Genomic DNA, 24,775 nt, shown 5'->3' on the forward strand with positions numbered 1-24,775 from the left:
CTGGGCTTGTTCAGCCAGGGAAGGCCAGAGGAAAGAGGGCTGGAGGGGATCCCCCTGCTGCCTGCAGCTGCTCAGTGTGTGGGAACAGGGGAGACAGAGCTGCACTTCATGTGTGGAAGCAGGATAGGAGGAGCTGGACACACGCTGGAATTGGGGAAATTCTCACCTCATACATGGAAAGACTTTCTCAGCCTGAGTGACTGAACACAGGCACAGGAGTCCAGAGAAGTGTTGTGATTTCTGCCTCCATCCTTGAAGACACTCAGAGTTTGAGTGGACCAGGCCTTGGAGCAACTGCTCTGGTTTGTCCTGCTTTGAGTGAGGGGTTGGACTAGATGGCTGCAGAACACCTGTAGACTTCAATTGTTCTGTGATCAGTGCAAATGCTGTAATTGTGCCATACACAGATCAGGTGTAGGCAGAGGACTTTTGTTAATGATGGTCTCCTGAGGAGGGAAGGATGAAAGGAAATCCTTCCAGTACTGCCATGTAACATTAGCAATTTTGGAACTTATTTATTAGCTTATGAAATATGACATCTGGTGAAATCAAAGAGGAGTAACAGCATCCTCCTACATGAGGAAAAACCTGTGCTGGTACTCCAGAGATCAGTTAAATTTTCTGCTCTGGCACATGTGTCTGGCATGACCTTGGGCAAGTTGCTTAATCTGTCTGTATCTCCAATCCCCATCTGTTCATTACTGTCTTTAAATTACAATACCTTGTTTTTGTAATTTGTCTTTGAATTATAAAGTGTTGGAGTACTGATTCTCACTATTTCTCTGAATTTCACTATACAGTGCTTAGCACAATGGGACTATAAATCTTCATCAGTCCTGTGATACATGAATAATAAACAGCAATGGCATAATTTTGGGCCACATTCTGCCTCTGATATCCTGATGCATAAAGACAGGGGGTTTGTTGATTAAAATGCTGTGCTGTTCAGCCTAACGAAGATACATGGGTCTTACTGAGCAGATTTTTACAAGCCTGTTGTTGGCTCTTTGGTTTGTTGGGGTTTTGTTCTGTTTCATCATTACTCATTGATTGCAGGTATCTAAACAATTTGCTTGGCAGATCAGGGAATAATAAATTCCTTTAATCTGTGTCTCTTTCAGTTTAATTATTGTTAACTCATTACTTAGTGTTTAGTTCCATGGATAATGAACTCTGTTCACTGTGTGGTGAAACAGAGTTGGACTACAGAGACAGAACTGGCTTGTCTGGTTCTTTTGAAGATACAAACCAGAACTGCAGAGTCACTGAGTGTTTGACTCCAGGTTGGATTGAAGGTTGCCAGCAGGCACACTGTGGTTACCTTTGCAGACTCCATAGGTTAACATTGCTTCACTTGGTTCCACTGGCACTGCATTACATTTGTCACTTTATTTTTAGGCAGTTAAGAAACTGGTAACTACAATGTAGGCAGCTATTTTAGTCTTGATTATAAGACAGCGTCTAATAAATCATCTGTAGTACAATCCTAATTACTGCAGACAGACTTTACATTTGTGACTGTGCTAATGCTGTGTTGGATTGCCTCCTGCAGAGTTTAGCAGTGTGTTCAGACCTCCCCATTTTGGTACAGCTGGGGGAGGAAATCCTTCATTCACTGGGGGATGCTGTGGTCTCTAGTGCCATGCCACTGAGCATTGGGGTTCTTTTAGGACATTGCCCATTCCTCCTGTTTCTCCGTGCTGTGCTTCTCCTGTGTCCCCGTGGCAGAGGCTGGGAGCCCCTGCAGCAGGCACAGGCCGTGGCAGCAGCACGCAGCAGGGCACCGCTGATGCTGGGGCTGGGGCTGGGGCTGGTGCTGGTGCTGGTGCTGGTGCTGGGGCTGGGGCTGGGGCTGGGGCTGGGGCTGGTGCTGGGGCTGGGGCTGGGGCTGGGGCTGGGGCTGGGGCTGGTGCTGGGGCTGGGGCTGGGGCTGGGGCTGGGGCTGGGGCTGGTGCTGGGGCTGGTGCTGGGGCTGGGGCTGGGGCTGGGGCTGGGGCTGGTGCTGGGGCTGGGGCTGGGGCTGGGGCTGGGGCTGGGGCTGGGGCTGGTGCTGGGGCTGGTGCTGGTGCTGGGGCTGGGGCTGGTGCTGGGGCTGGGGCTGGGGCTGGTGCTGGGGCTGGTGCTGGGGCTGGGGCTGGTGCTGGGGGTGTGTTCCCAAGGCCAGGAGCACATGGGGGTCAGGGTCACCCCGGTGGCTTTGCTGTCACATCAGCAGCTCAGTTCTACCCCAAACCAACACCACGGTGTCACACCTAGCACAAACTGAAACACAGCTGGTGCGGGTTTGAACACCTTGGTTATGGATCCTAAGTTTTCCTCCTGGGGCTGGGCAGCAGAATTTGGGGGAGACTGATGCACCAGGGAGGGGAGCAGGGCATGGGGAGTCCCTTCATGCATCCCTCTCTGCTCTGCAGCTCTTCACAGCTCTTCACACAGCAGTCAGAGTAAGAACACAGCCCAGGCTTTCCCCTCATCACCAAGGCTGGGTCTCGAGCAGAGCATGAAGCCTGCAAACACAGCTGCCCTCGGCAGAATGGAACTTTCCTACCATCAGCTAAAATGAAGTAAAGAAAACAGGGATTTTGGTGAGATCCATGCTGAATGGCTTCTGAGGGTTTGGCAACATGTCATGGAAAGCTTGAGTATGGCTATATGTCAAAGATCACTGTTGAAATGTTTATTTTGGGCTCGCTACTGTATTCTGCTCAGTCATCAGCAGGAGACAGTTTGTAATGTTCATGCTGTCGGACCATTTTCCACACAAATTTAGTGCAGTGAACTTTCTTGAAAAGTTAACAAGGAGAGAAAACTTGAGAGCCCCAGATTACTGAATTGCTGCTCTGGAGATATTTTTCCTCTCCTGGGGAAGGGCTTGTTTTTTGCAGTGTCCCCCACAAAAGCCCTTTAATACAAATGACATTACCCACATTTGCAGAAAGAAAAAATGGCACTTGCCAAATCTGCAAATCACAGTTGTGTTTCTGTCAGCTTTGGCAGTTACATGGCTTCTGGTAACGCTAATGAAGGCAATCTGCTTTTAATTTAAAATCCTCCCTGCAGAAAAAAAGTAGCTGGCAGTGGAGGGATTCGGCAGTATCTTTGTGTGAAACTTCTCTTTCTTTATTTTCTATGGTTTGCTTTAGCCAAGGAGAAACTGTTAATTAAAAAATATTCCTAATGTAGCCAAATATGCAGGAATGTACTTATGCAACAACTACCTGTACCAGTTCTGCAGTAAATCACTTCTTTGTTTTCATTTGATGAGCAATTCTAATTAACCAAATAAAAATACTGCTTGCCTTGCACTTAACTCAGCATGTTTGCTGCTTCTCAGATGATGGAGGGACCCAGGACAGCAGGTTTTGTTTGGATGACTTTTGGATTGAGCACAGCTGAGGTGGTCAGACAGCACAAGGAGAGGATAACTCTGCCCAGGGAGCAGTTCCTGCTGGCTGGGGTGGGCAGGGTGGGAGCACCCAAGGGTGCAGGCCCTCCCAAAAGGCTTGCCCTGGCTCTGTGCCTCCTGCAGGAGACAGAGGAGGGGGGAAAGCAGCATTGCTCAGACCACGTTTAAATGCAGTTTCTTGCATTTTTCCTTAGTTCAGAAGGCACTGGACCAAATCATGGATGCAGTCCATGTAATTTGGTACTTTGCAGAGCAGTACAAGGTCTGTGCTTGGAGAAGAGTGTGAAGAAAGTGCCTGTGGGTTGAACATGCAGAGTGATGGTGATGTGGTCCTGCAGCAGAATCATCTGGAAATGATCCCAGAACCTGTGTTGGGATCGCTTCCTTCAGCCCTTGGTCCTTCCCTGGACCCTTTGCAGCCATTCAGAGGAGCTGCACCCTGGTGTTTTGCTGTTTCTGCAGAGCCTAGGACATTCTTGGAGGATGAGAGGGTTGAGCAGGAGATTCCAAAGTCTTCCTGACAAGTGTAAAAGTGATCAGACAGCCTGGTCAACAATTGGGGTGCTCCAAGTGCAGTGTTTGCACAGTCCCGCTTGACAAAGCACCATCAGCAGCAACCAGTCTCCCACATTTGGGAGCAATGGAATTTTTTTTAAAAAAAAAAGTTATAAAGATAAAAAAAATTCTCTAGCTTTAGGGAAACCAAAGTTAAATCTACTGTGGAGTTGTCTTGAACTCTTCTATAACTAGGGTAAGCATTTATATTGTCAAATGATGAAAGCATTTTACGCTTTATTGGATTGTAGTAACGTCTTCAGCACTGCATTTCATGTGTGCAGGAAGGAGGGGTTTGGCTTGCTTCACAAATATTTCACAATGATTTGAAACTTAGTTGTTCCTTTTTCATCACAAATGAAAAATGGCCAAAGCTGTTGGGCCTGTAGCTGATTACCCCTTGACACAGACACTTGTTTAGAAAGGGATGGGAGCTGATGGAGGCACTGGTGCACCCTGGAGCAGACACTGCTGCCCTTTGCTCTAAAGAAAGAGGTTACTCTGAGGCAGTGGCTGGTGCCATATTTTTCTGCCCACAGTCAGGCTGTTCAGTAGTCATGACTGCCCCGTTGGGGCAGGCACAGCAGCAGCTGGCACAGGGGGCTGGAGCTCCAGCAGGGCTTCAGAGAGCTGAGGAGTCGGGCACAGCCTTGCAGGGCTCCACCAGCGTGGGGCCTGCTCGACAGAACCAACTCCCTGCTCCCATCTGCTCCAAGGCTGTGCCGCAGGGACAAAAATCTGGCCTCATTGCTTCCTCCCAGGGGATTTATCTTGGAACTTTGAAACCTAACCTCCTGCTCCATCCCTAAATTTAAATCCAGAGCTCCTGACTGAAGACAGCAGCATATGTCAGGGAAGCACTGGGACACAGCCGTCCCCTGTGTATTTATAATCTGCTGTTGCTTTGGGAGTTTGCTGCAGGAACAGGAGCCAGAATAGGGCCCAGCTTGGCAGGAGGGGTTGTATGGGATGTGCACCTGGGCTGCCAGAGTGCTGCCCTGTTAGGGGTGTGCAATGAGCCCCCTGTGCTTGGCAAATGAGTGCTGGGAGGGGTGGAAGGATGCCTGGTGTCTAATCCAGAGGTCGCCTGAGGTAATCCAAAAGCACTGTGGGAGTGCCATGGTCGTGTTTCCAGAAGCAGCCATGGTCTTGGAGCCTTGCTGCACAAAGGAAGTCTCTGAAACAGAATGCTCACCACCCCAGCACAGCCTCCTGGAGACTGCAGGCCAGCTGCATCTTCCCTGGTGACCTTGGGGAGGGAGCAAGTGATCTAACAGATGGAGAAAATATATTCTTGTGATTAGTGGGTGATGGGCTCCTCCTAAGCAGAGAAGGTCTGTTCTTTTAATTAATTAGCTGGTTAATATGTTTGTGCAATGGCATGCCCAACTAATGTGCAGCTTCTATGAATACACATACAAATGGTAGTAATGGGTGCAGATGGCTGTAATTACCCAGGTTGGTTTCTGCAGTAATCACACACGCAGCACATCAAGTTGGCATTAAAACTGTCATGACATGTATTGGGTGATTTGTTTCCCTCCCCCACTGCATGTGGAGGTGCCTGTGTGGCCCTCATCCGTACACCTGGATTCCCTGGGCTCCTGCTGAGGCAAGGCTCTAGATTTGGGTGTGTGCAGAGGAAACCTGGGCAAGGTGACGAGCTCTTCAGGTACCAGTGTGGTGTCTGTTGGCCTGCACAGGGCAGCTGGCCCTTGCTCTGACAGCCAGGCCTAGGAGTGGTGTGTGAGGGGCTTGGGTGCCCTGCAGGAAGGTAAGAAATGTTTGCCTAGGTCACCCCATGGGCTGACCAACCCTGCAGACTGTGTGTGACAGTGCGAGCAGAGGACACACTTAGGAACTGAGTGTGGCTGTGCCACCTTTCTGAAGTCTGTCACTTCATACTCCCAAACTCCCACAGCTTCTCCAGAGGGCGTGGCAGGGGTACATCTCTGCCCAGTCCTTCACAGACCTTCTGTCCACAATATTGGACAATCTCTTTTTAAACCTGCTGGATAAGGTCTGCCCAACAAAGTCCCATGGCAGCAAGCTCTGTAAGTTCAACTCTCACCATATAAAATAGCACTCTTCTCTCTTCTAATGTAGCAAAGCCCTTGAACTTGCACGGCTGATCTTCACTGGGATGAATCCATAAAAGGGCTTTTATTAATAAGCTTAACACTAATGGGGAGTTGCATTCAAAAGACAATTCAAGATTTGGGGAAGTGATTGCATCTTCTTTTCTGTAAGGGCTGCCTGGAGCAAGGGGACAATATCAGATAGCTGTAGTGGTACAGCTTGAGAAGGGAAATGGAGCTCCTTGGAGTGACTTGAGGACCTGGAAGATCCTGGCTGGCAACAGCAGTGGGTGCTGCCAAAACCTCTTTGTGCCTCTCTGCTGAGTGGCGCTTACCGGAATTGGATGATGGACTCCCTGTGAGCCAAGTGACTGAGGAGCTGCTTATCCACGAGGATGAGTCCTTGCTTAGGAAATGGCAACGACAGTTCAGGGGAAGTGCACATCAGGATGCATTTCTGGGATTGCTAAGCGCTGCTCCGGGTCTCAGCCCTGAGCACCATCTGCTCTGGGATTGCTCGGCACGGAGCAGAGCTGTGAGCGCTGCTGCACTCCGGGCATCGCCAATCCAGGGGAAGCACCCATGAGGAGAGGCTGCTGCCTGCTGCCCTGCACCCCATCTCTGGGGGATGGGTGGGGGTGTGTACCTGTCTCACTGCTCTGGGAGTGGGCTCTGGGGGGATGAAAGACCTGGGGATAATTCATGTGTCTGCACTCCTTTGTGGAGAGCCATCAATCTTTGCATCAGGAGGCCGCTGCTTTGTCTCCCAGCACTAAACCTTGAAGGCTCGTGATGGCAGTTAAAAAGCTGGGGGTACAAAGGGAAGTTTAAAGAAGCCTTGTAGGAGAAATTCGTGTCAGGGAGTGAATAATCCGAAGGCTCTGTGCAGCGTAATGGAGAGCCAAGCTCAGGCTGATGACTCTAACGTAGTCAGTAGTGCAGAAAAGAACTGTAAGTACTTCCAAATCCTATGGCCATCCTTTCTTTCTGCAGCAAAAAACCTCTTGTCATCAGGGTTTTTTTCAAGCTTTTTTGTCTTTCTCTTAGCAGGTATGGGCCCTGTTAAATATTTACTTTTCAACTAACATTTTCCCTCTCTGGTTCATTTGTTTTGGGACACTATTTCTCCTTTTTTTGAAGCTTGTTTTGTTAGGCTGCTAAGTAAAGCCTTCCCTTTTTTTTTTGACAGCCTTTTTACTGGTTCTTTAAAGCTCTCCTTTGATGTGAGCTCAGAAACACAGATCTTATGCTTTTATCGCTTTCCCCTGTCAGTTTAAAACCAGTTATGAGTAGCACAAACTATTAAAAACAATCTAAGCTAACCCCTCAAGTGACAGATACTCAAGGCCTACCTCTTATTTTCGGGCGTGTGTATAGGGCAGACTTTAGTTTTGAGGCAGCAAGAAAGGATGCTGCTTGGTAAAGAAACATGACTGGGGAAGCTCAAAAAGTTGTTCTGGAAAATTCATGTGGAAAAAGGCAGAGCAATGGGATCCTGGTGAGTTTAATATACCAAGAAACTCACTATCCGTGTGGTCTTGCCTGTCCTGATCCTCTGTTTTCTACACTAATTCAATTGATCCTTTGCTGATAATTGAGTTACCTGAGTTCATCCCTTCTTCAGCAAGAAGGAATATTGGCCTGACACACGGAGTGTGGAGTTGGAAAGGACAGCTGGGTATGACTTCAGGCCTCTAATCCCTCCTGCAGCCTAAAGCTGAGGTCTGATCAAACTCCTCCATGTGTCCCCAGGAACCTGAGGTGCTGCAAAAGCCAATAATAAGGAGGGGTCAAGCAGAGCAAAAACATCACTGTTTGACATAGAAACACATGCACTTGTCTAACATTCTAAGTGCATGCTGGAAAAGGAACTGTAAAGAAGAACTCCCAAGATTTTTGTTGTTCTCCATGAGAGAGCAACTTTGGAGTTCTCTGAACAGTCTATCCCTGCCACCCCGTGAGGCAGAAGACTCAGCTGGTGCAAACTGAGTGCTGTTTGATCCCTTCTCTTGTGCAGTGATGGTGCTGCTGCTGTTTTCTTGCACATAATACACATAATAATGCACATAATGCACATGGTACCTGCCAGCCCGGAGCAGGCGTGTGCTGGCAGCCCCTCATCGTGCACACAGTGGCACCCTGGGCACCCCGGGGCTCTCCTGGTGCCTCCCCCTGCTCCAGCCCGTGGCTCCTGGCTGTAATCCACCTAGGAAAGCTGGCAGGGCAGGGCAGGGCACTGCAGTGGAGCCTTGGTCCTGTGGGAGTAGGTGAGAGCGGGGGAACTGAGGAGTTCTTGGGCTCTGTGACCCTCAGTAGAGCAGGCACTGGTTTGCAGACTCCTGTCCATCAGAAGTGGCCATGTCTGCCAGGTCCTGGGAACCAGAACTGGTACAAATATCATGGAGTGGAGCACGAGAGAGCCAAGCACAGCACTGGCAGAAGGCAGCCTGCCATGAAAACTGCTAGGAGAAAACCTGGATACCTCCTCAACTATTTTTCTCACTTCTGCAGCCAACTCTGACAGGGTAGTGCAGAGCACTGGTGGGACATACAAAAGGAAGCCACCATCACCTCCTGCCAACTGGGTGAAACTACTTTAAAAAAGGCCGTACCTTCACCTTTTTCAACACTGTCATAATTTAAATTTAAAAATAGTATTTTTCCAATATGTAACTATTCCCAAATAAGTATAATTTTTTTTTTCTCAGCTGATGGTGTACAATTATCTGGCATTGCTCAGAGGTCCCTGATGTGCTGGGAAAGCTGCGTTTCTCCAGTTCACTGCTCAGGGGTGCCACTGTAGCTGTGAGCAGCAGCAGCTGGGCTGAACTTGGCTGGTTCAGGGCTCTGACAGGCCAACATAGTGTCTTTTAACTCTATCAGATTGAGTTTCCCAGATCCAGACTTTGAGTAAGTGGGGTTTGTAACTTTGCCCTCAGAAGATCTGCCAAGCTCTTTTGCTCTTTCCTTTTTGATCTGAATTAACCATTTTTTATGGGCAATTTCCTCATATTCCTTTTGCACAGCTGCCTGACAGTCCTTCAGAGATCTGCAAACGCTGGAAGTGTTTGTTTGCAGTAATGTAAGCATTCGAGTGACCAAATCCCACAGAACCCTTTGTCTTTTTCACCCCAAGGGGGGATGCTCTGTCACCCCCTGACAGAGGTAACATTTTCTGCTGCCTTCTCCCTGTTCCTTGGGTGGATTTTGCAGAGCACTGGCAGGAGGAGCGGGGCAGTCCCAGCAGCGTTGTGGGTGAGGCTGCAGGGCTGCAGCTCTCCCCAGGCCCACGTTTCTCTCTCAGCTGTCCTTCTCAGCTGCTGCTGGACACGGGCAGCTGCTGCTGTCTCAGCGTGGGTTTGCTTTGTTTTGTTTTAATCTGCCCACTTCATTATGTGCCTGAATTAGAGTGTGCTCTTTGAAGATCTAACCGCTTGTCTGCAGCCTTATGGGAGCGTTTTGGAAGTGTGTCCCTTGGCCTCCAAAGATTTTTGATTGTAAACTCACACCAGATTGGGAAATGAGGTGTGTCTGTGTGGTTTATCTCCCTCCTCCCTTGCATTCAGCCGAGCATGAGGATATCAGTATGAGGAACTTGGTGCTTCAGAGGGCTTATCTATAATTCATAGAGGAGAGCTCTCTACCTTGTCCAGCCTGAGAGTTAACAACGGCACCTTTTTCAAAGTGCTGCTGGGTGCAACCTGTCCTAACCTCTGCTGAAGCTCTCAGGGCTCGTCTGTCACCACTGCAACCTCTGCTTTCACTTTGTTTATGTAAACACCAGCCTCTTGCAAAGGAACAGAAGGAAAGACAAATTGGAGCTGCTTCCTGCATGTCCAGATCACAGGTTAGAGGGCTTTCCAAACAGCCATCTGTGTTCCTCTCCTTCCAGCAACGTTTGATAAAGCCCCACAAGGGCTGCCTGTGCAGGGACGGTCTGCAAAGACCTTTCAGCAGGACTGACAAGGTGAAAATAGCACTTGTCACACAGGGGGCAGGGTGCTGAGGTGTGTTGAGCTTAGGCATGAGGAAAGGATGTGCACTAGTGGCTCTGGGGCTAGGAATCTTTGTAGCAGAGATGCAGTCAGGGGGTTCTGACTCCCCTGAGCAGAGCACAACCTCAGTCTGCATGTTACACCCTCCTCCAGCCAGCAAGGCTCAGGCCAGGCAGGAGCCTCAGTACTCACAACAAATGGGGAAAAGCAACTTGGCTGAAGCCTCAGGGCTTCTCAGTTGGCCAAGCAGCAGCTGCTGACACACAAAGGATTTTAAGAGTAGGATTTTCAAAGCCACCTGTGTTGACTGAACTGCTTCCATTAAAGCTTCTCTTAAAGCTGAACCCCTGGGCTGGGAACAAGTTCCAGTCCAACAGACAGCAGAGTCCATTCAGCTTGCAGCCCACTGGCTGGTCTCTCTCTCATCCCCAAGTCCCTCTCCTCAGGACTGCTCTCAATCCACTCTCCCCTCAGCCAGAAAGGGCAGGAGTGTGAAATCTTGACCAACTGAAAGCTGCTCTTCACAAACCACCCTGCCAGGGACAGTGCCTTGTTGCAGGGAGAAGAGGCAGCCTGTGCCTTTGGGTCTGTGCTGTGAGAGGCTAAAAAACACAGACCAGGGGCTGCCAGCAGCAGAGACCTGGCTGTGGTTAGGGCTGAGCTCCCCCAGAGCAGGCTGGCTGTGGTTTGAGTCTGTGTGTCTATCCAGAGTGCATTTCCTCTGCCCTGCTCAGTGACAGAGGGACAAAAAGCTATCCCACTTTGGTGTACATCTACCAGTATGGCCCCCATTTGATCAGCCTTTGTGGTCAGCAGCACTTGGCAGCTGCAGAGCTGCTCCTCTCCTGTCGATGGGATGGAGCCATTGACAGGAATTTCTCTTGCCTTGGGAGAGCCACACCAGTGCTGCTGCTGGTGCTGCATTTCCTTCCTGCACTGCTTGGCTCTGCAGCACACACCTACCCCGCTCTAGGGCAGCAGGCTGAAAATTGCTTTGAAGTTGGGTTTGGTGCCACCTTCATGGTGCATCTGCAGAGCCAGCCATCCATGAGGGGAGGAGGAGAGCTGAGCAGAGGGGTAACCCACCAGAGCAAACATCTGTGTGGCTTGGCAGACCAAGTGCAGATGTCAGAGGAAGAGAAAAGGACAAGGGTGAGAATTCTGTGACCATTTGCCCCAGGATGCTCTCCATGCCTTTAGAGGTCTGTGCCTTCAGGTATCTAAGGGTTTAACAGCCTTTTTGGACATTCTCTTTAGGGCTGTGCAATGAAGAACATGCTGGGAGTTTCAAGCACCTCTTCTGTACTTCACCAGGATGGATAAACACAGCACATGATTTCCTGCACAAATTCTCTCATCCTGTCACAGAGTAATGAGATGAAGGGGTCTGCCCATCTCAAGTATCAGGTCCCATTCTGTCAAGCGGGGCGCAGGAAATAGCAGTGTGGTTTCTGTGCTCTTCTTCAATTTCAAGTCTCCTTGAATTTCATTCCCTCTCAGAGATAAATTTGTTGCAGAGAAGCCAGGCTTTCTGTGTGGTGGGTGCTGGCTGCCCACAGCCTGACAGGGCTAGGGCACTGCAATTACACCTGGCAGAAGCAATCCTCAGTCTGTGTTCATGGCTTTTAGGGAACCTCATCATGTGCCTCCTCACTTAAATGGAAAGCGTTAAAGGGCCTTCTGCAGCCAAAGGGGGAAATAAGGAGAGCCTCCTCAGGGCACTTCTGACACATGCTGACTGCCTGACTTTTATAATTCACATTTCTTTCATTGAGGAACTAGTCTGTCTGGTATGCTGTCATTTTGCCCCATTGCCTGCAATTTCAATTTCTTCATTCACTTTCTGCTTCTGAGACTCCAGTTTCTTGGAATTATTCCTTGTGTAATGACTTCCGTTGCTAATTTAGGTCTAAGTGATCCCTGGACAGCCACAACCACGAATGCATGTAGGTGGCTGGGTGATTTGTCAGGGCTCTGCTCTAGGAGATGCTTAGTTCCAGTACTTTTATGAAGTATTTTAAATAGTTATCATCTCTTTTATGTCTGTGTTATAAAGCAATCCTGAAGTATCGCCTTTTTCATTTTAAAGTCTGAACTTGTTGATTTCTGTTAGCAGTCCCAATTCTCTGGCTGGCTAAAACATTCCCATACTTTAAGTATTTCCGTGCTGAGGGTTTTGCATGGATCTGGGCTGCCTGTCTTTAATGGTTTAGCAAAACACAAACAAACTCTCCTGGGAAATAATTTCACAATTAAGCATTTAGGAGATGGGCGCCATCCAGAGCTAGAAGTTTTATCTGGAGACATTTATGCAATATTTTGCAGGCTTGTTAGGACCTCTGCTCCCACAGGTCATAAAAAAATATCTGCAGTCTTCTCCCTTGATAAGATATTTAGTTTCTCCTGTTTGTCCAGGTCCTAAAACATGTCCTAGAAAAGTGTGTTGCTGGTGACCAGCAAGAAGGATGAACTGTTCATAGCTGGATAATGAGATCCCACCTCCCTTACCCAGGCAATTGCACCTGGGGAAGGAAGACACTCATGCTGTTACACTTTGAAAGTTGCCATCATGAGTTAAATGATATTTTCCACTCTCTCACTGCCATTGCTGCTTTGCCATGTTGGAAGCTCAGCACGCTGGGGCATATGAATGTTTCATATATGCATATATATACATATATATATATATATCTCCTCATCAGCTTCTCCATCTGCGAAGCATATCCTAAGAGACTTCAGAACAGCCACTCAAATAAAGTAACAGCACAGCATTTGCTCTTCTGTTTTGTGGTTGGGGAAATCAAGTTGCTATGAAGTAGAATGATTTGCTCAAGGTTGCTTTGAGAACTCAGTATTCAGAATTACATTTCCTGTTTTCCTTGATTTTCATTAATATGGTTTCACTCTTTACTGTATTTTAAGACCAACACAGGATGGCCAGGGAACAGTGATTGATTCAGCCAGGCTCAGAACAAAATGAAACTATTTGTGATATAGACAAAAATGTGATTCCTGTCTCTCTTCCTCTCCTCCTCCACTGCAGCTCTGGCTTGCTTTAAGCCTGTCTTTGTGAGGCTGGCAGCAGGGCTCTCGCTGCCGTGTCACCCTACACAGAGAGCAGAGGTTTGCTGAGTGAACCCAGCTGTTCCCAGGCTGGTGAGCCAGGACAGGCTGACTGCGCCAGAGGGGCCACAATGTCAGGGGTGCAGGGAGAGCCTGAATGGATAAAACCTGAGCTACAAACTAACACCACACTGCCAAAAACCAGCCATCATACAGCTATGGGGATGTCAATTCATGGCATGGAGAACCAGCTCTTTCATGGTTTAGCATGAAATTTATTTTTTTGGTCCTTAATGAAGACCTTGAATAGATAAAATGACTCTTTACTGGCAAGGTGATCAGAATGTGGTTGTGTCTCTGGTGCTTGGCAGGGTTGGTGTGAGGACAGGAGGGGAGTCAGGCTGGCAGGCTGGAAGGGAAGCCTGCAGGTGAAGGGTTGGATTTCCCACTGACACGTTATGGAGCAGGCACACATTGAAGCTGTAGTCTGAAGCCTGGCTGGCAGCCTCCTGGAGACCCACTGCCTGAATGAAAAACAAATGATGTGTCTCTGCTCCCCCAGGAAAGGTGGCTTTGTACAAGGTTTGCTGCTCTGCTGCAGTGAAGTGTTGGGAACGCTGCACGTGCAGCCTGCAGAGCAGGGAGGGGGACAAGATCCTTGCCAGCCTCACATAATCCTCAGTCCAGTCACCCTCAAGCTGCAGACAAAGAGATAATACAGCACATTTTCCTAGAGCGTGAGAAAAGCAGATCTTATATCAACACAAATGCTCAATTTGTCATGTATCTTAACGGGCTCTCCCCTTCGCAGGAGCGCGTCCTCAGGCTCGTCCCAGCTGCTGAACCAGTGTTATGAAATACCATTTTTAAAACAAACAAACACAAAGCTGTGTGTTTCCATGCATTCATATATTCACTGGAATGTTTTTCAAATGGACCTCCAGGGCAGCACCTTGGTGGGAAAACATCTGCTTTTGCACATGGACCTCTAATGGTACAAAATCCACAGCCTGGAAAGACCTTCTGATCCTGGGGGAAGCTCTGAAGCCCAAGGAGTCGATTGTTGGGGGCTGCAGGGGAATGGCTCCTGTGTAAATCAAACCACTGATATAAGAGCTAATAGTTTTTTAAGGCCAGAAATATTGTCTCCATCTCAAGCTGTGGACTGTGTCCCCTCTGAGAGCTAAAAAAAGATTTAAAGTATAGTGGGCTGTGAACTTTTATTAATAACCTCATAAGGTGGTTTAAAAAAAAACCCAAAAAACCAAAACCCAAATAACCCTTGCCAATTATTGTGAAAGAAAACAAGATAAAAATAAAAATCAATAAAGTTAAGTGGTTGCATACACCTTCTCTTTCTCACTCAAGTGCTGATTGTGAAATTTTACCCATTGTTTCAGCCTGCAGTGGGTTTATGAAGACAGGTGAGCCATGAAGCAAATCAAGCTTTCAGAAAGTTTGATAAACTCTGCCTATTTTAATCACCCAGCATAGCTCTGGATGTAAAACTTACACAGAATACAGTCAGTAGGTTCAGGGACTAAGTAATCATTTTTCCAGAGCTGCAGAGCAAGCCCAAGAGAGCTGTTAGACATGCTAAAATAAATAAATATTGAGCCCAAGGGAGGGATGAGTATGTAATTACATGAGGTCTGGCTTTTGTGCCCTCTCAGAAAGTTAATTTAAACTTTGGTTAGCTGAAAGCTCTCTGCAAGAGGCGGCACCAGAACTGGTGTGGCATTTTCATCTGTCTGCTTTTTGACTGAAATCCATGCAGGTGAGGAAATAACATGCTTTGGAAGGGAGGCGTTGTGGGCTTTAACCAACAGGTGGGACCAGGGACGACAGGAGAGAGGAGAAGAATAAAAGGGTGGTTCTTCAGCAACTTTAACATTTCTGTTTGCACAGCAATTTTTGGGTGGTTCGTGTTCTGCTTGGTTGTGTTTGGTGCTGATTTACACCCTCATGCTTGGGAAAAGATGAGCATGGGATAGCTGAGGAGAGTCAGGATTCAAACATAGTCAGCTAAACAAAGGCAAGTCGGTGGCACGACACAAGTGTTGAGGATAGAAACAAAAAGTGCTCCCTAGAGATGAGCTGTGGGTCAGGGCTTGGCAGAGTGTTTTACCCAGTTACTCTGTCTCACATCATTGTGAGCTCTCTTACCTTGGGAACCCCACGTGCTTCAGTGGGGTTGCCCTTATCTCAAATTCAGTAGCACATAGGGAGGTTATAAAACCCACTGGATGTTTATTTTCAGTCTCTTTGTTTTTAAAGGTCTGGTTTTAGCTGTATTTGGCAATGTACAAAGTGATTCCTCATAAATCTTAATAAAGTCTTCTGCCTGCAGAAGTTAACCCAGAGCTGAAAATATGAGTAGAGAATTCAGGGTTTCCTTTTCTCTCTCTTTTCCTGCTGTTTCAAATCCCTCTACCTTTGCAGTACCCAGGGATGGTCCAGGTACCCACAGGAGCCTGGCTGTGTTCTTTGGTCACTCCCTCCGCTTCTGTTCAGCCTTTCATTCTTTTTCTATTGTGTCTGCTGGAGGCAAGTAGCAGCTGTAGCTTCAGCCCAGTGTGGAGGAGGTGGCAGTTTCTGTATATTGGATGTATAAATACTTGTGATCACTTCCCCAAACATTACAGCGGGCTGTGAGTAACTGGTGTGGTGACTCACCGCTGCGGGAGCTCCTGAAGCCGTGCCCAGCTCTCTGAATCACAGCCCAGCACAGCTCAGAGCAGCATCCTTGGGGCAGGGAGCCACCACTGCCCTGTGCACCCCTGCCACGGCTGGGATGCCTTAAGGTTTTAGCTTTTGTGTTTTTCAGATCCTGTACTGCACGAGTGTTTAACTCTGAACTCCATCTAAGGTGTTGGTAAACTCTCTTCACCTTTTGGTCAGACAAAACAATCCTTCCAGGCCTGAGATCCAAGGCCACCCTCACAGCCTCAGGCCCTGAAAAGTATAAAAAAAAGTGGATCCGGAGGAGCAAACTGGGGGTAAATGACTTCATTATCTGAATCTTTAATTGGAGCATTAACTCCTGATATGGAAATGGACCAAACTTAGAATTGTCTGAAAAACTCGTGACCATCGTCCACCTTGGGTGCAGCCTCTGGGAGGCTCTGAGTGCCCAAGGTGCATCTACTGAAGGCCTTTAATAAATACGCACTTTATTCTCTGAATCTTGTCCAGTCCCTGTTCCAGGCAGTGGGGTTTGGGATTTCACTGCAGCTCCAGGGCTCAGCCCAGGGAGAACAAAACCCAGACCTTTCTCAGCAGCACTCCCTCCACTCGCCATCTAGGATGGGCCACACAGAGCACACCCAGCCCAGGGCTGGCAGCTGGGCTGGCTGGGAGGAAGGAGATGTCCCCCCAGGCCACCAGGAACAGCCTGGTGCTGTGGCTTAGGAAAGCTGCAGCATTTCTTGTGACATTTAAGTTCAGGGGATAAGCATTGGGCCATCCTTCAAATATACCACGTACAGCAGTGTGCAGATGGAGCTTCACCAGGCTGATGTTATTTTGCTCCTCCTGCTAATCCCATTTATCTTCTGGACAAGGAAGCTTTGCAATCCTACACAGCCTTTAGAATCCCAGCTTTCGGGAATGTTGCACAAGGTTTGCCCATTATTTTTTGCTTTAAGATGCTCAGGCTTGGAGATTTTCCAGAGGTGTTCTGGTAATTCTGGATGTGAATGTTCTGTACCAACAAAAGAGAAAAGGACAGTGAATCTGCCTTTCTCTTTCAGCTGCTAAAGAAAGTGGCAACAGTCCAGTACCTCAGCAATGATACTCAGAGGAGGATGTTATTTTTACCTTTTTGCATTTGCAGAATTGCTTTGGCTTTTGGAGGAGGTAGCTAAGTCATTGTAAGTAAGGACCTCAGATCCAAACTATAGTTCTTGTACTATGTCCTTCATCCTGGACCATTTTCAGGTTATTACTCATGAGGTTTCTTTTTAGTCTTTAGGTCTCTTTTTAGTGCCTTTGATTGCTAATGAAACTACTTTAGCACCTACTACAGTAGGTTTTAACCTTAGGCTTGAACACATCCTAAATCACAGCAAAATATCAAAAAGAACTTGGTAAAAACCCTGTGTCTCATCAGGACTGTGCAACAAAGCTGTGGGGGATGGCTTCTTTTGCATTTTATAGTGCAGTTAATCATTTGAAGCTGCTCTGAAGTGATGACAAAACCAGAGGAGATGCCTGTGCTGTGAAGATTCTCTGGCAGCTACTTGGTGCAGCTGCTCACTGTTGCTCTCGAAGGTGACCTGAGCCCTTGGAGGAGTAGCCCCACAAACCCAGGTGGTTCCACACTGCCATCCCCAGGCTTCAACCACAGAACCCTGGGTGGGATTTTGGCACCCAAGTGCCAAAGACACCTAAGCAAACCCTGGTCTTAGAGCACTGGTTATTAAATTATCTCTTCTACTCTGTATGCGAACACTCAGGACTGGAGAAGCTGAAAAGAGCGTGGTTTTCTGCACAGATGCTCCTGGCCCTGGTTAGTACATGCCTGTTAAAGTCTGGCCTAAATTGGCAGATTTTTAAGGCATTAATGCTGTAGCCTCGTAATGCTCTTGGATCTTTTTGCAACCTTCCTTGTTTTTATAAGTGCGGATTTTGAAAGAGGTCCTACATTGGGTGTTAGGCTTTGCTGGTGCCTCCTTCACCTGGAAAACAGCATCCAGTTAAATTCAGGGTGACTCTACTGAGTTGCATAAAACCTTCCTTTTAAAATGCACTTGTTCTACGAGGCACTGAACTTTAAAACACAGACACAGACACAAAGTATGAGGGGTTATAAGTCTCGACATTATCACTGTACATAACTGTGTAGAAATAAGGGCAGCTCAAAATGTGTTCTTCCATGTTCTGTTTGTGACTGTTCAGTATTGTTTCTGCTTCACTTGCAGTGGAATCTCTCTGGGGAAGAGGCAGTGTCTTCTGCTTCACCACTGCAGGAAGCACAGCATTGTGGTCTATAAATAATAACAATTTAATATAGTGTTTGCCTTTCGCCTTTCCATTCCCTTGCAAATAAATAACTGTACTGCTGTCTTTGCAGTATTCTTTATATTAAGCATAGGGAAAAGTAGCATTATTTAGAGAAAGGTAAATTGTAGCATAAGGATGAATACATTTAGTGTGGAAGACCACTTCAGTTGTTCCTGTTTCTGGTTTCTAATCAAGGCAGACTAGATTTACAGCTAGTGATTGATGGTTAATAGAAAACTATTGCAGAAATCCTGTGGTTAAAGTGTACAATTTGCACAGATCTCTCTGGACACTCTCCAGGTTTTCACTTTGGAAGGCAGTATTACTTCTCTATAATTTATTTTTCCTGGCATCCCTCATTAGAACAGAACAAGGTGCTTTGCAGCAAGCATCACTCCTCAAGCTCATGACCAGTATGAAATTGTGCAGCAGACACACGACTCTGGCTCCAGGGGCTGGTGGTGGCTGCCCAGGATGCTGGTTTGGGGTGTGGTGATGCCCTGCCTGCACTTTGCCTGCTCTGACAGGCCCCCTTGGTGCCCTTATCTTCATGGCTGCTTACAGCTAAGGCCCTGCAGAGGAGAGCCCTGGCTCTGCACAGGGACGCCCCTGCCCTTCAGTGAGCCCCAGGGGCTGCTGCTTACAGGGAAATTCCACGCCTGTAAGGCCTTTGTGTCAAATATCTGGGATGAATATGAAAGCAAATGGCTGAGTGATGAGCTTGTGTTTCCAGGCTTCTGCCTGGAAAGGGGAGCTGAAGAGGGCTGATGTGTGAGTGATACATCTGCCCCTTCCATGTACACATGTTTAGCTTTGGAGATTTTTATATTTTGACCAAGTGATGATACGCCCTGTATGGCAATACTTGAAAAACTCATTTCCTTTTGCAATAATGCTGGAGATGAGTGGCCAAAATACCCTTTTGCACGTGGAGTTTGTGCCTTATCAGAGAAGGTAAAACCTCAGGCAGTCAGACTGGGACTTTGGAAAGCTGATCTGGAGCTCCTGGAACTTAATGCAGCTCCTGAAATATGGCACACACTGCACAGAGAGGTATTCCCAAGGCCACCTCCAGGTATTTTACACAGGCCAGCCTGTGTTTGTTCTTGCTCTCCAGGTTCTGGTCTGTCTCCATCACTTATGTAAGGAGATTAGTGTACTAACAGAGCCAGGATAAATATTTATGCAAGCAATGGCACTGTGTCTTCATCCTGTGTTTCATGTGCCAGCTTTCACTTGGAGTTACTTTCTTACCTGTGAGAATGAGGAGTAACATGGAAATCTCTTCTCATTAGGTTCCCATGTACGTTGTGTAATGTGGCTTGCACAGTAATTTAAATGTAAGGGTAAATTTGGACTCCTAGGCATATTGGCTTCTGAAATCCTGAAATTGCTGCATTTCTACCCCCACAGAGCAATCCAAACCCCTTGGTTTGGAGAAGACTCCTGGAAGTGTTTATCCAGGGGCTCCGTGAAGGAGCATATAAAAAGTTTTCCTGTTAATTACCTCCTGTCAGGTAATTATTCCTTATTCCATCTTCCAGAAAGTAACTTATTCACTGTGACAGAGAAGTGCAGCTTCAACATCCAGTCCCAAAGTGCTGAGGCTGCACAGGGGAGCCCTTTTGCTGAATACTCTGAGGTGGCTTGAGCCACTGAACAGGCTCTGAGTTAAACAGACTGTCTTGTTTTAAAATATCAGCCCAAATGAACTCTTTCTTCTCACCCAAGAGCAATCTCTCCTCACTGGCTGTATGTTATATACACTAGCATTCGTGGCAGCTACACAAAGGAGAAGTATTTCACTTCCAATCCTTGGAACAAATGTTGGGAATTAGTGCTTGCAGCTCATAAATAAAATAGTTTTATTTTATATGCAACTTTATTCATTGGATCAAATGTCTAAAAAACATGTGAAAAGGGTAACTGGTGGCACATACCCAGCTTTCTGAGGGAAATTTCCATTACGATGAATGACCACATAAAAATCACAGAGGAGGAAAGAAACCAAGAGAGCTAAGAAGTGACAGGAGAGAGGTTTCTTGAGGAAAGTTTGGAAGCAGTTGGAGGATTGATGTGGCTGACAGATAAGAGGGCTCTTGCAGACAGCAGAGGTAGGGGATGGGGGGGGCAGTGTTATGAATAATGTTAAAATAATCTGAAGGGACAGCACAGGGAGTGGTGAGAGTTGAACTGGGAGAGGCAGAAACGTGCTTTGCATTGAAAACAGTGACCCAACTTCCACTGAGCAAACAGGAGCTTCCTGCATGTGCTCAGAAGCTGATTTGTCAGCTACTACTGATCAGTAGGGGAGAGAATGCTGAGAAATACAGAATTCTGCACTGCTACTGCTGCTTTCCTGCCTTGCTAGAGCTGCGTGATGTGGATGGAGAGGAGCTGGTGGCCTCTCAAAGGGCACCTCTGTTTCAGGGCAGTCTCATTGCTGGTCATTAGCTGGCTGTACACAGCTGTGATAGAAACACACACAATAATACCAGAGATCAAATTCAGATCTGTCAGCGAGGATAAAACAAACCAGTTCCCTCTTTCTTCCATCCATGAGCTGGGCAGCAGTGAATGAAAAACCCCAGGTGTCAGGCACAAACCAAGCCAGTTGTGATGGTTGCTTTTTTTCCTTTCCTTTATGCATGGCCAATTCCCAATTTCAAGTATCAAAATGCAGTTTCTAGTGCATAGGATGGTATTTTCTTGCTGCTATAAAACTTGTAGAGAACTATTAAAGTGCAGCAGCTGCAGCATTTCATCCCTGAGCAGCCCAAACCTCAGTACTGGGTGAAGTGACCTGGAAAGAGAATGTGTACTTTATCTTGTTAAATTCATAAAACACCAAGATGTTTTTTGAGAGCTGAAGAGCTACATAAGTGCAGGATCTGATTACTTTGGGAAGGATGCTGTGGCAAGTGATACTGATGTACATTAGCTCACCTGAGGGCAAAGTGGCCTTCTTAGGGGAAAAGAGTCTGTGCAGGAGACCTTGGCGTTGGTGCTGTGGGCAGAGGTCGTGCTGTAAAACCCCTGAGCTGATGATTGTGCTAAATGAAGTGTTAACTCCTGGCTGAGGCAGGTGCACAGCTGCTCCTGGAAAACAAGCTGGCTCCCTCTAGAACAACAACACTACTTCAGCTAGTCCTTTCCCCTCCTGAAACTCTCTGCTCCATCCAGTGCTCAGATAAAATGGGCTGACCCACAGGTAAATGTGCACTGTCTTTCTTATTTTTGTGTATCTCTTCCTCTTCTCCCTTTCTGGTTTTTTGCAACTAGATGTGACATGTGAGTGAAATCCTGCCTCAGCAGGCTGGAGCAGCCTGTGTTCTGCTGGGTTTGCCAGGCTGGCTTTAGCTGTGTTTGTGCCTGTGTGATAATGCACTGGGGTGGCAGTTGGTGTTTGCCTGAAATCAGGTTTTAGAAACTCTTCTTCTGCTCAATTAAACCATTTTCTTCACTTCCGCACTGGATTTTTTTTTTAATTGAAAATACTTTGGTATGCGAGATACCCTTTTAGATTAGGGTGAGAAAAACTTTCCTCCCATTTGCAGACACATGTTAATATTTCTCAGGTTTCGTTGTGTCATTGGTTTGTTAAGTTTATGTCACCTTGTTACCACATATGCACACCTCCCAGAATGTTCTCCCTTCCCTCTGACCCCACTGGGTTATTTTTGCTGCAGTACCACACCCCTGTAACCCCATTAATCCCCCTGGTTCCTGGCCACCCCTCTGCACCTCTTTTCCCCATGCCCAATGGACCCTGGCCTCAAGACCACCCATTCTCTGCTATATAACCCTGTATCCCTGGCTCCACTTTGGCTCTCATCCCTGGAACACCTTGGAGGCTGTACCCACGGTGCAGACATTAAACACTGCTCACATTTCCAGATGGGACCCCCTCTCCTGGCCTTTGTCTCAGCCCTTTATCAGCAGAGTGCTCCAGCCCCGAGGCACAGGTGGCTCTCAGGGACATGCAGCACCATGCAACACTTGGGTTTTAAGGCCATTGTCTAACTGGCAGGAACAGAATGGCACTACCAACTAGGAGAGGAGATTTTTTGGCTCCATGAGTTGCCTCTAGGAGCTTTTCAGGAAATTGCACTTGTTTCCTTCTAACACCCAAAGCAGTGCCCTTTGTGCTGACGCATAGCCTGAAATGGAGGTGAATAGCTCCAGATGTTGGTGTGTGTTATTATTATTAATTGTTTGTATGACAGCAGCACTTGGTGGCCTGGTTCAGAGTGGGTGGTGCTGTGTGAAGCTCTTCCACAGCCAAGGAGCACCTGGGACCTCTCCTGCTGAGCAGAGGAGGGGGTGAGGATGACGAGGGACACGGAAGTCTCAGGATGTGATTTGCCCCAAGGCCTCAGCAGGACTGGGGACAGAAACCAGTTCTCATGAAACTCGATAGAAACAGGAGGTAAGTGATAGCAGTTTTGTCCCTCAATCCCAGTGTAGTGCACTGGTTTATAGGTTTATAAGGTGACCAATCAGTCTGATCCTCTTTAGAGGTTCAATATCTTTAATCTCAATGTCTGTGAGTTTATGGGGAAAGCTGGAAATGGAACAGGAGAGTGACAGTCGCTTGAATTTGTCCTAATCCCACAGGTTACAGTAAATCAGTGGTGGAAGCATATTGCCCATCACAGTGCCATGCATGACTGATCAGCTCTGTCCTTCAAATGCTGTTAACTTCAGGCTGGTTAATCTATATTCCTGTATGTTGAACACAAAGCAGTGCTGGCTGAGGGATTAGGGAAGAATTAAGTATTTGTTCTCTAATCCTGAATGTTTATAAATCAGTATTAATTACTTAAGGTGCTTTTAGAGAGTTTACATCTCAGGTCTTCTAATAATTTCATGATCCATCTGGCTAATAAAAATACTTAATTGCAAGAGAAGAAATAAAATCTGTGGCTGTGAAGTGTAAGCGTGGAGATCTTTTGCTTAGTGGGGACTAATTGCTGTTATTATGGATTTTGATAAATTAAAATTAATAGCTGGGTAGCCACATCCCACATCACTGTCTGTAAACATGCTGAAGAGATTGGGCCCAGTCCTGGGAGACAGAAAAAAGCTGAACCCAGGCCAGTGAAGCCCTTCTGGTTTCTAAGAGTAAAGTATGCCTTTGGTGCTTTTAAGGGTGTGTGGGGATTTTGGGGGTGGATTTTGGGTCTGGGGTGTGTGAGAGACTGGAAAGATTGATGTCTCGAGGCCCACATGTTGTGGGGAGGGGGCAGGTTTGGGTTTTCTGGAGAAGGGGCGTGTAGGGATGAGCACAGGAACAGCAATGGGAATTGAGCATCCTGCAGGTTTGTCTGGCAGTGGCACCCAGGCACTGTGCTGGGGTGCAGCAGGGCTGAGGAATGGGCTGTGTGGGCAAAGACAGGCATTGTCTTCAAAGGATCATCTTTCCACTGATAAGGACAATGGCCTCAAAGCAAAGAAAAGGAGGTTTGACTGGAGCAGGAAATCTTGCACTAGGCATTAGCAGGGCTATTGATTGCCCTAGATTCAGCATTTAATCCTTCCTTTAATCACAAATCAATTCAACTGTGTCTTTGAGGTTTTGTAACTTTTCATCCCAATGCTTCAGGCTTCAGAAGAGCAGTGTATCCTGTGCAGGGCTTTGGGGTCCCACAGCCCACCAGCACCCTGACACTGCTGCCACTTTGGGGCAATCAGAAAAGAGGGGGCAAGGGAATCTCTCAGGCCCTGCTGTGTTTATATCTTTATCTTGGAAGGGAGGCCTTACTAATACTTTGTCTCCTAAAGTCCGTAATCAACTTGGAATTTTGCTAGAAAGAGGGTTTGTTTTTCCTGCCCTTGACCTGTGTGCAGCTCACAGAACAGACTGTCTGACAGGGGTTACACTCCTGTCTCCCTAACACTCAATTTGCTGTATTGGAATCACGGACTCCTTTATGTTGGAAAAGACCTCTAAAATCATTGAATCCAACCCAGCACTGCCAAGCCTCCCACTAAACCCTGTCCCTAAGCAGCACATCCATTTAGCCCCAAAACTCAACTTTGGGCCTGCTGAGAAACAGAAGGACTGGAAAATACCGTGGATATGTGTGAATGACCATGGCATACCACCGTGATTGCCTCAGCCCTGTTTGATGCTGCCCCAGCCTCTCTTGGCATGGAGACCTGTCCATTGTCACTGACAGGGCAGTGGTGTGGCCCAGCCCGGGTCCCTGTGAGCATCCTGCACAACACCTGCAGGCGTTAGGGTGCAGTGCCTCACCTGCTGAGAGCTGCCTTTGGGGACTCTGCTCCGGATGGGCCGCTCAGCTGGCAGCTCACGCCAGCTGAAATGGGAGGGACCTGGTTGTGCATATAAGTCACAGAAGGGCTCTTCGGCAGCTAAATAACAAAAGAGATAGCAAAGGTGTCTGAGAGAGAGGAAAGAATTTGAAAGCTTTGGTGCTTCTTGTTCTTAATTAAATGTGTTTTGTCATAATGGCTTAGGGTATAAATTTGACTGGAGCTCAAGGCTTCTGAATTGAATGACTTTTTTTTTTGTTATTATTTTACAGTTACAGCTAAATTTTTCTCTTGAGGTGTTGGAGTTGCTCAGTGGGACAGCTGGATTGGTGGCCAAAGCCCCAGGTCTACAGCAGTGCCTTAAACGTTAACACAGCCCTTGGGGGTGTCCCTGC

The 24,775-nt window shown here is 47.4% G+C and overlaps 1 protein-coding gene across 1 annotated transcript in view; it reads left to right on the top strand.

Moving 5' to 3' along the window:
• The window catches only part of GPC1 (glypican 1), a 202,724-nt gene that overhangs the window by 10,532 nt on the left and 167,417 nt on the right, over window positions 1-24,775 (top strand). The window lies entirely within an intron of this gene.

This window comes from Prinia subflava, chromosome 11 (genome assembly GCF_021018805.1).
Source record: "Prinia subflava isolate CZ2003 ecotype Zambia chromosome 11, Cam_Psub_1.2, whole genome shotgun sequence".
Lineage (NCBI taxonomy): Eukaryota > Metazoa > Chordata > Aves > Passeriformes > Cisticolidae > Prinia > Prinia subflava.